Consider the following 13,011-nt stretch of genomic DNA (forward strand, 5'->3'; position numbering starts at 1 on the left):
TTTCCCCGTGGTGCTGGCTGGGGTGTGTAACCTTAGCGGAGATCGGGTACCCAAGCTCGGTGGATGCTTTGGTCGCATGCAAACTGTGATATGGGGCTCCGTACGCGTCTTATCTCCATGTCAGGGGCGGTGTGCCGAGTGTATCAACGTCCTGGTGGAAGCTCGTGACTTCAACAAATTCAAACAACGAACAATGAACTACAAATTTCGGATGGGAATCGGCAAAGACCCACGCGACGAAAAGGGACCAGCTATAGGACAGTATTCACGTGCTCTCCAACGAATTGAGGAGCCGCAATTTCGACATCGTAGCGCTGCAAGAGGTATGCTGGAAGAGCCCCATGGTACGTGCGTACCGAGATGATCATACCATCTACCAGAGCTGCAGCAACACACACTAGAGTGGAACAGCTTTTATAATAACGGGGCGAAGATGCAAAAGCGCATGAGCAATGGTGGCCTATCAATCCACGAATATGCAGGTTGAAGATCAAGGGCCGGTTCTTCAACATCAGCACCATCAACGTGCACAGCCTCCACCTCAGAAGTACTGATGACGACAAAGACTAATTCTACGCGCAGCTGGAACGTGAATACGACCCCCAAACATGACAAAACATCAAAATCGTCATCGGGGATTTTAACGCTCAGGTCGGCCAGGAGGAGGAATTGAAATCGACAGTTAGAAGGTTCTGCATGTACCAGCTGACCAACGAAAACGACCTCAGGCATTGAAGAACGGTTGCCATGGACCGAGTGAAATGGAGGAATATTGTTCATCGGGTTATAGCGTGGGACGGAAACCATGTAAACAAAAAAAAAACATGAGAAGTGGAATGTCAAAAGTAATACGTGAAAAGTAAGAAGAAAAACGTTAGCCTCAAGTTCGACTCAAGTGAGAAGTTAGTCGTGACAAGCTAAAAGTGAGACGTGAGAAGTTAAAAATGAACCGAGAGAAGGACGAAGTGAAACGTGAGAAATGAGAAGTCTCACTTTTCACACGGCTAGCGGTGGAAAGGGTAACATGCCAATGAAAGAAGTTAAGCTTCATATAAATGGTAGGAATTTAACCAAACAGAAATGAACGCCATGAACTTGATTTCGAAATAATTGAGTTCAAATATCACAGCCCTACCAATGGGTACCATTTCGAAAAAATAAACTATTTGGTAATGTTATCAACAAATTCAGACTCTTATTGACTCAGACTCAGCATTGAGACCAGTGTTCCGAATATCACTAATTTTCAATGGATGTTCCTGATTGCAATACGCAACTGAAGGTACAGCAATCGTGTGGTATTGTTGAATGCTACTGGACCATCGCTAAATCACTGATCACTTCGCACAATGCTTTATACCAAAACAGTTCAGCACAACCTTCAACTTGGAATCTCACCAATGAGTGATGCATACGACTAATCATGTAGGTCTAGGATCAGGAGTGATTTGTTCAGGCAGTGAGTGAGTGATACATGCAAATGTCACTTCATAACTTTTTGTTTTGGTTTTTTATGGCATTTGTTTACATCAGTATGAACAAAAGCAAATTGCTGTTGTGTTTGTGAGGGAAAGATGTTCACTTTCTCGTCCTGCGAAAAATGAATTTTGAATTTCAAATAAATCAGGCAGAAACTGATGGCGTATTTTTTTTTTTTTTTTGATCCCGGATTTGGCTCTAGAACCGTCAGAATAAAAAAAACGATTTTCGGGTTTCGAGTTATTCCAAACGTAGGTGTGTGTGAGAACGAGCGCAATGTTTACATCCAGCTGTCATTTTGTTCTCCCTTCTAGATTTCTTCATTCGGTTCTTCACATCCGGATTGCCTTCTTTCGTGTCCGGATCGCACTAGACAGCAGATAGTACGATTTTGCTTTGCTAAGAGGTTCAAAATCGCGGCAAACATCATTTTCCCGTTCATTATTTCAACTGTTTTGCTTTCAGCCAAAAACAGCTGTTTAATGTTTTGACAACAACGTTGAGAGTATTGGTGAACTTCTCGCAAAACTGACTTTCTTCTCAGGGCGACTCCGTCCGTTTTTCGAGCGAACCTAGGTTGCCTCTCGAGCAATAAATGAGCACGATGACAGCAGTTAGAGCGAACCTTGGTTGCCTCTACACACAAAACTTTCGAGGCCGGAATTTAGCAAAATTTTGCTCAAATTTGACCAGCTAGAAACTTAGCAATCAATTTAGCAATATTTTTGAACTAAAATTTTAGCAAACAGGAAAAAAGTTAGCCGCCGCAGTTTTTACTCAAATTTCTAGCAAAAACCGGAGAAAAAAAATTCCCGGATCCGTAATTTAATGTTTTGTTATTTTTTCTCTGGAGAATCAGGGGAATGTTTGATTATTGAATAGAATACACAAATTTCATTCACTTATTATTAATTTTTCATATTTTTAAATATTTTTTTCACACTTTTCATAAAACGGAAGTTTCGATCCTGGGAACGCATGCCACCTTCATCAAAGAAAGCGCCGGGGTGTTTGCCGGATGCAGCTTGTTGAAATTCCAGTTGTGGTCCTTCTTCATTGCCGGACTGTTGCGGGTTTCATGTTGCAGTTTTAACCTGGTAGAAAAAAACAAACACACAAATTAGTAATTAAAAAATTGGAGAATCTGAACACATTAAGATCGGACCTTACCTGTAAGCATTCGGTGTTGATTCAGCTACAATTTCGTCGTGGAGTTGGCCACCACAAGAACCACCACCAACGAACATCCGGAACCGCACTTAATCGCGACAGCTTTTTGTTTTTCTCCCAACTGGCGCGGTGGCTGCTGTCTGTGAACAAAGCGGCTGAAAAACCTTCGTTTTACTAAAATCAAGTAAAATGACCTTTTTTATTACTAAAATGAAGTAAATGTAGCTTTTTGCTAACTGAACAGTAAAAAAATATTTTTGCTAACGGGAAGTAACAGCGACATTTTGCTAAGTGGAGCCCCGAAAGTTTTGTGTGTAGTTTGCCTCCAGGTGAAAAAAATACGGTATGAGTGAGCGACATTCAGAATGGATCAGTTTTTATCTCACTCATCTCCGATGTACAATGTTTGCAAAACCAATGAGTTTGAATGATTCGACTCGGATGGCATAGTTGAGTAGAGCGTCAATCGAGATTGCATAACAGTCAGGCGAAGCAAATGCGTGAGATGCTATCCTATTATATGTACAATCAGAATATTTTTTGGATATGAAACGTATCCTGAGTGTTTGTTTTGATTGATTTTCCAAAAATTGTTTGAGACTGTACTGGGCTAAGTTAAGATATCAAGTTGGGTAGAAAATTGGAATTAAATAACGATATGTTTGCACTTAGTTCCCTCTGGTCGAACCGAAGTATTGAAAAAAAAATTACCATGTAATATCATTTGACTGGCTAATTTGTTCTGAACTTAGGAGCCTAAAAGTAGGGGCTTTTTACGCAGCACCCAACGAGTATGACTGATGCTCAGGAAATTGCATTTTTCGTTGGGCCAGAGTGTGAACCGAACCATACAAATTTTCCACTTTTTAAAGAAGAAATATTATAGATTTTAATTTTTTTGTGTGTTCTAAGCAACTGTAAGCAATCAAAGTGAGCTTCTTTTTTCATTAAAACTACGACCATTAAGTAAATTGAAAATTAAGTTTCAAGGAACTCAGTTCGGTCTGGTTGAACGAAATTTTATTCAAATGCTGTCAATCCGCAATATGAAGTTTTTAGCAACAGGAGCGTCATTCAACATTAAATTTTTCAGATTTAAGTTCGTAACGAAGCTAAGAACAGTATCGAATAAAAAAAAAATAGACTGAAGATTATTCCGCATAAAACGATTCTCTTCTTTTTTTTTATTTTTCCTTCTAAGGTGGCTCTCAGTTTACTATGGCGCAACATATTCCTGTCATTTCCACTGCCTGCAACATGCAATTTTCACAACAAAACCTTTTAAACAATGAAAATGTTCTGATCTTCATAATGTAGGTAGTTTAACATATTCTTCATCCGCTGCAATAGATAACTATTTTTTTTTCAATTTGGCGTTCAGTTCGGTCTGGTACTTTTGCGAAACAATGACTGGAACATTTTTGAGTTAGTCAACAATAACTCAACCGACTAAGTTTTGATGCACATGTCAAACACAGCGGTGAGTGTTTCGAAAGTCATCGATTTTTTAGCATGGATTATGCTGAATTGCAATATTCGAAACAACGAACTTGCTTAAGTAACAGGAGGAACGAGCTGAAGCTCGAGGCGCCACCTGAGGGAACACTATTTGCGGTCATTCCGAAAACACCATCTTTCCTCTTGGCACTTTCTAGCTGACATCCGCTAAGACTGGAATACAGTTCGTATCAGAGCACTCATGCAGCTGTCGAAAGACAGTCAGTATCCTGGAGCAAGATCACAATCGTTACGTGATCAGGAAAAAGTTCCTTTAATATGCTAATTTAAAAAAAAATGTTCTACGTAATTGCAGTCAACTAACTACCAAACGTGTTACCGTCGAACAGTAACAATGGCACCCTAAACTATCTTTAATTATATGATTCAATTCAATAATTCCGTTCCTGTCCATTTTGTATTTGTTGATCTGATAATTTTGTTTAAAATATCATTATTTATATGTCTTAACCATTTGCAGTGTAGGCTCGGTCTCACATCGTGTTTGCACCACGGAGATCCTCTTTCTAGGACGTCCTTGAGACAGGAGAATCCAGGGACACAAGTTAAATGTTAATGACTTGTGTCCCGGTCCGATTGACATGAGGCGGGCTCTTCCGTGGTCCGATAGCGCAAACATGATCGAAGAGCTAGAAATGACAGCCGGAAACTCAGGCGAAAATCTAGCGAGTATTGGAGATTAGGAGAAAAAAAAGGTTGATCACGAAGGGGTTGAAGAAAGGTCAGTATTTTGGGGTTCAGTTCTGACGCTTTTTACTACCATAATTTTCGACGGAAATCAATAAAAAAGTGCTCGTGTGGTCAATTAGCCGGACCGGACCTTTTTCGACTCCTCGCCTCGCCGTGATCTACCAGAAACCGGGACCTTTCCCGGTACAGTGTTCGAACGATACCGGGATTCCGACACGTGACATAAAGAGGGCAGGTAAGATTGATACATATTTTTGTGGTGCGTCAAACCAGCCCTCAATTCGTCAATAAGTCGCAACCAACCACCAAGCTTCTTTGTCTGTCATAACCAAATCGAAAGTCGTTCTACGCCAGAATCCGCCAGACCCGGAGGCCGCCTGATCTAGCCGATATTGATAAACGTTAGTCGGAAAATTCTTATCTTCCTACTTTTATAATGTTTTGATCTAGTCTACCTTTAGTTGCTCATTGTCGTGGTCGAGAACGTGTAAAAGCCGAATAAAAAATAAAGTTGAAAAAAATATATCTAGATTTAAGTTAGGACTTTAGCTTTGGCGGTATTTCAACGAAATTGTAGAGAATTTAAGAAATGAACTCAGCAACCTTCGAGCTATCGAAATGAATCCTCTCTCAGAGATTGGCATATTCTGAAATTCAGGGAACTACGCCATCTCTGAATGAACCAACACGTGGGAAAGCAAAAGTACCGGGCTTTGGCAGATTTCGTTTTCTCGCAGCATCAAACAGCATGAACATCACTTGCATTTTTTTTGGCCCCCCAATGAATTTAAAGCGGACGAGTACCGTATGTGACAGTTGAAGCTCATTCAATTTGGTTGAAAGCCGATTTTTTTTTTCGGAAACTCCAACCTTATGGTAGACATACGCGCACACAGGATTGAATGAATCATTACTGCGGATCAGGATGAATTTACAAATAGTTAATTGCCCCCTTTTCGAACTGAGCCGAGAAAATCGGCTTTGAATTATCAACATTTGAATTCAAAGCGATGTGCCTTGAAAAGCGAGCAGAAAAGTATGCAGCAACTGTCAGTACAGTCATTCATTCCGATGAAAATTAAATAAAGAATATAGTTACAAAAGAAATAAATATCTAACTGTTTTATTTTTAAAAATTCAATTTGAATTCTTATCGAAAAATACGGTACCGATTATATCAATCTTGAGGGACTCCACATACAAATTAGAAGCACAAATACAAATCACATATCATGTTCATGCTCAGACACTAAATTCTTCAAGCTGATGGCCAATCTGCTCGAACAGTCTGATTCCCAAAGAATAATAAAGTGTTTATTATTCTTCTTGTCTTTATTTATGCTTCTAACAATTCTAACTATTTTAACATACAAATATTAAAGTGATCAAAAACATAAATTGTTTGGGCCTACCATGGAGCGCTAAGAAAAATGTTTCTTGATGAAGAAACCAAGCTTAATGTAAAATCACTTTGCCAATTACTGTAACCATTCTTCAGTGGGTATAAATAATTTATTTGTTACCAGAAATCACATAACCTTTAAAGAAATGTATGTATGTATGTATTGAATCCACCTTGGGTCTACGGCAGCGCCGCGGTTGTGGCAAAAAAAATAACCCACACGTCCATCTTAGCTACCACGCAACACAGTCATAACCACTCAATGAGACTTGTAAGGGAATGGAATCGTAAGCAGAGGCACTTACGGTATCCAGGGTTAAAAGGGGAAAAGTCTCGAGAAGCTATAACCATGTTGTTGACTAACCAAGATAGCATGCAAACTATAATCCCGCCGCCAAGGCTTCCGAAAAAAGAGTGCGTCCTTATTTTACAAATAGTAATCAAATACTTTCTTTTTCTCAACCATGCCAAATTCCCTTGACATAAATTGAGGAACGTCTAGTATTCAATGCGGTACTAGCATACACGGTAACCCGCTCTTTTTGTAAAACGAGGATACCCAGATGCCCCTACCCTTAATGTAAATTTTAACACGAAATTTTATATAATGTTAATCACATAACCTTTAAAGAAATTACTGTAAAATATTTTTTTGACGTAGAATTACGTCTTACGGCAACACTATAGGGGTGCAAATTGAAATTTGAAAACGAACTTCGCGTCACGAAAACTTTCCAAATCAAGGACATCCTTTCCGAATATCGTTTTGTATTGGCTGTGTGTTGGTACACCAATATCAATAAAGCGCAAATACGGATAGGTGCTTGGAAAGTTATAAATATAACAGCCAATCTGTGTCCTAGCTCCAGTCGTGTTCAAATTTTTAAGTAGAGCTGTTCGTAGCTGCTGTCCCGACTCTGGCCACCGCTCCCCCGGGCAAGGCCAAGGAACCGAAGCGTCTAGCAAAACCAACTGTAAAAAAACTTCACAGAACCACATCAGCAACATGGCCCAAGTTTAGCAATTTTCCACATTTACGGGGTCTGCCAGCTACTTAAAAAAGGCCAGAGTCGCTTTTGGGATTTTTTATTTTTAATTTTCATTGCTTGACAATGCCGTACCGGAAAACCTTCCGGGTTTCTGCGGAGGGTGGCCCAGGAAAACCTCCCGTGGCTCCGGCGTATTTTTTTGATGCATCAATTGTTTTTCGTCCCATTCTGACCGTCCTTTGTGTATTTTTGTTTCCTGAAGGCCATTTTGTCATTTTGTTTAGTCATTGTTGAGAGTCGTTAAAATGAGGCAAAGACCAAAAATAAAAATTATCACATCAGAACAGAGGAAATGAAAGCAACAAGAAAAAAAACTGCGAAACAACCTTTCGTGTTCCACAAACTGAGAGATTTTAAAAAGCCAGAGAATGCGGCGCGCGAGTTTCATTTGTTCTGTTGGCATCCTCCCGTGTGGTCACAGCATTGCGCAGCGTTATCTGCCCGTGGGACTTCATTATCACAGCCAAAAAAATCAATAGAAACTGGGAAAGAAAAGAACCATACATGAAAGCGCCCAACAAACGAATGATGTTCGCGCGCCGCAGTGTCTGGCGCTTTATATATAAAAATACAAAAAAAAAAACAGAAAAAAAGTACAAAAAAAAACGAAAATAAGAGAAAAACCAAAAACTCAAATAGACAAAATTGTAAAGTAGAACATAAAACCAGGAACGGAAATCCATACTTGACTACTTCATGTCGTACTTTCTACTGATACTGTATCCAGATTTTTTTTAAACCTTTCTGCGAATTCGTTTCCTAACATACCCGGACCTGTATCTGATGTGTAACATTTTGTATCTGATATATCTGGACTTGACTGCCATCAGGACTCTTCGTTTTCCTATAAAGCCGGATCTACATACCGTAAGAAACATCTGTCCTCATATATCTGGACTTGAATTCCGAGATCAAATGTTAGTTATAAAGCCGGACTTGTGTACCGCTACCGGAAACAATTCGACTAACCTAACCACAAGATACAATCTGACAAGAAACAATACAAGAAACAATCTGAAATGCATTACCACATGAAAGACGGAATAGGGAAGAATGGTAAATTCCTGAAAAAAAAGCTCTATAACTTTCCAACTTGTGGAACATGATGGACTTTTTGCTCGTTTGAGGGAATGAGGGATTCAATTTCGAAAAATAATTTATTGAAAATCAAAGTTCTAACTGATTTACAAAAAAAAAACCTTTCAACGTGAAATTAGAAACCTGCGTTTGCGGCAGTAGAACAGATTTTCTTCTAATCGCAGCACTCTGGAAAGTTTTCACACTCATGCGCACGTGGCCACATAGAAGTACATAATTATGACTAGACAAACAAAAAATTATCAGTCACTAGAAATCACAAAATGCCATATAAAACACAAAAATATCATTCACTTTTGAGATAATGTGATTAAAAACCAACTAAAATTAAAATGGTTTAATGGACTACATTTAAGAAGCAAAAAAACATTGCAAAGCCATAAAATTCTGGGACGTCCATCCGCTTTTAAGCCATCGATTTTCGGCAATCAAGAATACTCAAATTTTTCTTAATTTGAAGATTGGAACGGATTCACCAAATAATCAGATAGTTGATGAAATATTCCACTTTCAAAGTCACCTTTGAAGGATTTCTGCTCTTATAGCGCTTGGTGGAACCTCCGCGATTTTTGACGATCACGCTTAACGATCAATGTCACATTCGAAAATTAGTTATATTGCTTCAACGTTTTTAAGCAATTCCATCACTTAAATACAAAAAATCTGAAATTATCAGCTGACAAAGAGAAAAAACGCGTCCGTTGCAAACAACTCATGGCATACTCCCTCATCCTGGAACCTTAAGCGTCGTGACGTGTCAATAACATGAATACAGGAATATCCAAATCAAACCCTCATTTATAGGCCGTTACATAAGATGGGAAACAAAATAATTTGAATTTAGTGCTTTTTATTATAAATACTGCCATATTTCACCCTTCGCAACCGTTTTGCCATACGTAATCGTAGCAAAACCTTCAGCCCATTCGTCCTGTCGGAATAATTTTTCCGTGAAATATGAATATTAGATAACTCTTCTAGTCCTGCCCAGCGAACGAATGGTAGCTTTCAAACTGGCTCTCTGGAGCTCTGAGACATTAATTTAATTTCTTTCCCTCCGTTTATTGAATTTAGCGAAAATACCGAATGGATGTACCTACCTAACAGTTTTTCCTCGTCACCGCAAAGGAAGATAGAGAACAGGAAAAAGAGAGATGAGGAGGAAGATTTAGAAGATGAACGCTAAGAGCGTATGCGTAGGAGGAACTATGAATGGATGGTTTGCCGTCTGAATGGGTGGCGAATGGAAATCCAAGTACACCCCAACATTTGACCGGGTGCCAAATTGTGTGTGGTATTTTTTTAGACTCTAAATTATTTTTTTTACTTATTACAACTTACTTATTCGTTTTTTTCTTCTCCAAAACAGCTGGAACCTCCCGAATGCCGCCTTTTAATTTTTGTGTGTATACGCCTACGCCATTCCGCCTAAAATCTGACGAAGGGATCCGGTTATGCAAAAATGAAATATAAATATGAAGCTGAAAGCATTATGATAAATTCAACTCCTTACCCCTAAACATGAATGTCAATACTGGTCGTCAAAAAAAAAAAACGATTTGAATATGCTTTCACGCATGCAATAAAGTGCCATGTACTCAGTAATGCTAAAAAGGCCGAACAATTTGGGAATTCAGGCGATTCGCGTTCGATACTCGAAAAAGCACTCGAACATATTGCAGACTCTTTTCGTTACTTCTTGAAAAGGCAAATACCAATCAGGACGAAAGTCACACCTGATTTCTTTGCATTGGAAATAGATGCTGAGAGAGGATTGATTTCGAAAAGTTCGGTAGATTTTTGTTTACAATTTTGATCGTTTCCACATATTGAATATCAATCGAAAAAATCGTATTTATCATCAACTCACTTTCACACTAATGTCCTTAGATTTTTGATTCAGTAACTAAAACTCATAAGTAACTATTTCTTTCTGCTTGAACTGTGTCAAACCGGAATTCTTAGATTCCAAATCAAAAGAAATCAACAGAAGTTTTTTATTCACCCGGTTGGATTTCGAGATGGAAGAAAAAGTTTGGAGTTGCCCTTTTCCACATGGAATGCGACAAACATTAATCAAAAACACACCAAGTCCAAAGCCGCATGTGAAAAACATAAATCTTCATTTTAGATACCTACTGTAGATTCTTGGGTCAGTGGCGTAGGAAAGCTTGAATGTTTGTTGAAGTGTGAGGAATGGGTTTGATCATGGATTGAGTTTAAAAGAGCTTACTCTATTATGCTAGACCGCTGTAAACTTTGTATGGAAATTTCCAATTAATAAATTATTACACCTCTTATAACCTTTTTTGGTAATTTTTACGGCTTAAAAAGGCAATGTTTGTTGTGGTATGAATTTACTAGCGTAATTAGCGCAACGAGTTTTAATTTTGTATGGGAATGTGTATTGGAGAACATTTTTTTCCCAACATGATTACATGAATGATACATATTTCTTGGTTTTTGCAGTACATTTCATGTGAATGGACCACAAACCTAACTTGTAGCTCAGAAAAGAATTGAATGCATGGGTACGTAGGTGCTTTCACGCACAAAAAACTTTGAGCTACCTAGCTCAGATTTTGCAATACATAGTTATCACTGAGCTTAGAATTAAAACATTGATGATAGTTTTTCTCTAAACACTACGGTAAATAGTTAGAAGAGAATGGGAGTACTTGATCCCATTTTGCGGTTTCTATACAACCTTTTTGGAAAAATTTTGCAACTCTATATCTTCTACATTTTATGACAGCATAAAAATTCAAGTTCATATGCACAAACGATGGTTGATCCCGTTGATGAGTTAGGAGCATTTTTTTGGGACGAAAAAAAGTGATATTTTTTAAGTTAAGGGAGTATTGAAGGAAACTTGATCCTTTATTCATTAGAAACCTAATCCTTAGGAAAAATAAAATAAAACCCTAAAAAAGAATGGCAATTGACTATTTCAGTCATCATTTTTTCTTATTTCTTATTTATGAACACGATCTATTCAGAAGAAAATTATTCCTTTTTAAGATCAATTGAACCCAACAATTGAAATCAACATTTAGAAAATTTCTGAAAAAAAATGAAAGTTTACCATTGCTTCGAAAATATGGAATGCTCATATTATACTCAATGATTGATATATTTTAATAAATATTTTTGTTATAATTTTTTCATGTGAGAAACATTAAAAAATAATGAAAAAAGAAAAGGAAAATTTTGTGAAATTTTTCAAACTAAATTCCATAACTCAAAAAATAATTGAAAATTGTTTTGCTCCATTTGGCACATTTTCCTAGAACATTTGGTTTTTGTAAGGCGTGCCAGTTCCGAGATACAACTTGGGAATCTAGTATCCCCAGGGATCAAGTATCTTCATTCTCCTCTACTGAAAAAGAATACAAAGGAAATTAATTTAAAAACCAGTTTTCATGCTTCTCCAGAGCAAAATGTCTCAAAGTCCCTTTCTAACTTCAGATTCAATGCAACCCTCCCCTTCTCGTTAGATCTATTTGGCAAAGGCTGCAAGTCATTCGGGTAAATTAACTGAGTAATATAAAGAATATTAATTATTGTAATACAAGTGATTTAAACGAAGTATTGACGAGGCATAACGTTGATCTCTACAACCCTCAAAGTACTCTGCAAAGTGATCCTGAACAGGATCCAGGAGAAAATCGACGCTACACTCCGACGGCAACAAGCTGGATTCCGATCCGGACGATCATGTGTGGACCACATCACAACGCTACGAATCATACTGGAAAAAATCAACGAATTCCAGGACTCTCTTCTGCTGGTGTTCGTTGATTTCGAAAAAGCATTCGATCGACTTAACCATGAAAACATCTGAGCGGCTTTAAGGCGACGAGGAGTCCCAGAGAAGCTAGTCCATCTTATCGAAGCACAATGCGAGGCATTTTCGTTCAAGGTCTTGCACGATGGTGTCTTGTCCGAACAACACCAGATCTCTCTACGAACGAAAATCCGAATCTTCAACTCAAACGTTAAATCCGTATTGCTGTACGGGTACGAAACTTGGTGCACATATGCGGTAACGACGCGAAAACTGCAAGTATTTGTAAATCGCTGCCTGCGGAATATCATCCGCGCTTGGTAGCCTGGCATCTGGATCTCAAATGAGAAACTACATCGCCGGTGTCATCTAAGGGCGCTAGAAATCGAGATTCGGGAACGTAAGTGGAGATGGATTGGGCACACGCTGCGGAAAGATGAAAACGAGATTTGCAGAGAGGCGCTAGATTGGCTAGGGAAGAATGACCCTGGCAGTTAAACTCCCTTGAAAAAAAAAAACGCTAAATTGGAATCCAGAAGGACATCGAAGAAGAGGCAGACCCAGAAACTCGTGGCGGCGAAGCCTAGCCGTTGAAATCCGAACTGTCGACGAGAATCTTGACTGGGACCAGGTGAAGACGCTGGCTCCGGATCGTCCACGGCCCTATGCACCGGAGATTCGGCGCGGGATCATTATATAAAGTAAGTTGTCATTTTTGGGATGAATAAACCCATGAGGTTTAAAATCCCGGAAAAAATAGTATTGACATTCAAAAAATCTTAGACAATACGAATTGGATTCACTAAACACATTTTTTT

Source organism: Uranotaenia lowii, chromosome 3, assembly GCF_029784155.1.
Source record: "Uranotaenia lowii strain MFRU-FL chromosome 3, ASM2978415v1, whole genome shotgun sequence".
NCBI classification, from domain to species: domain Eukaryota; kingdom Metazoa; phylum Arthropoda; class Insecta; order Diptera; family Culicidae; genus Uranotaenia; species Uranotaenia lowii.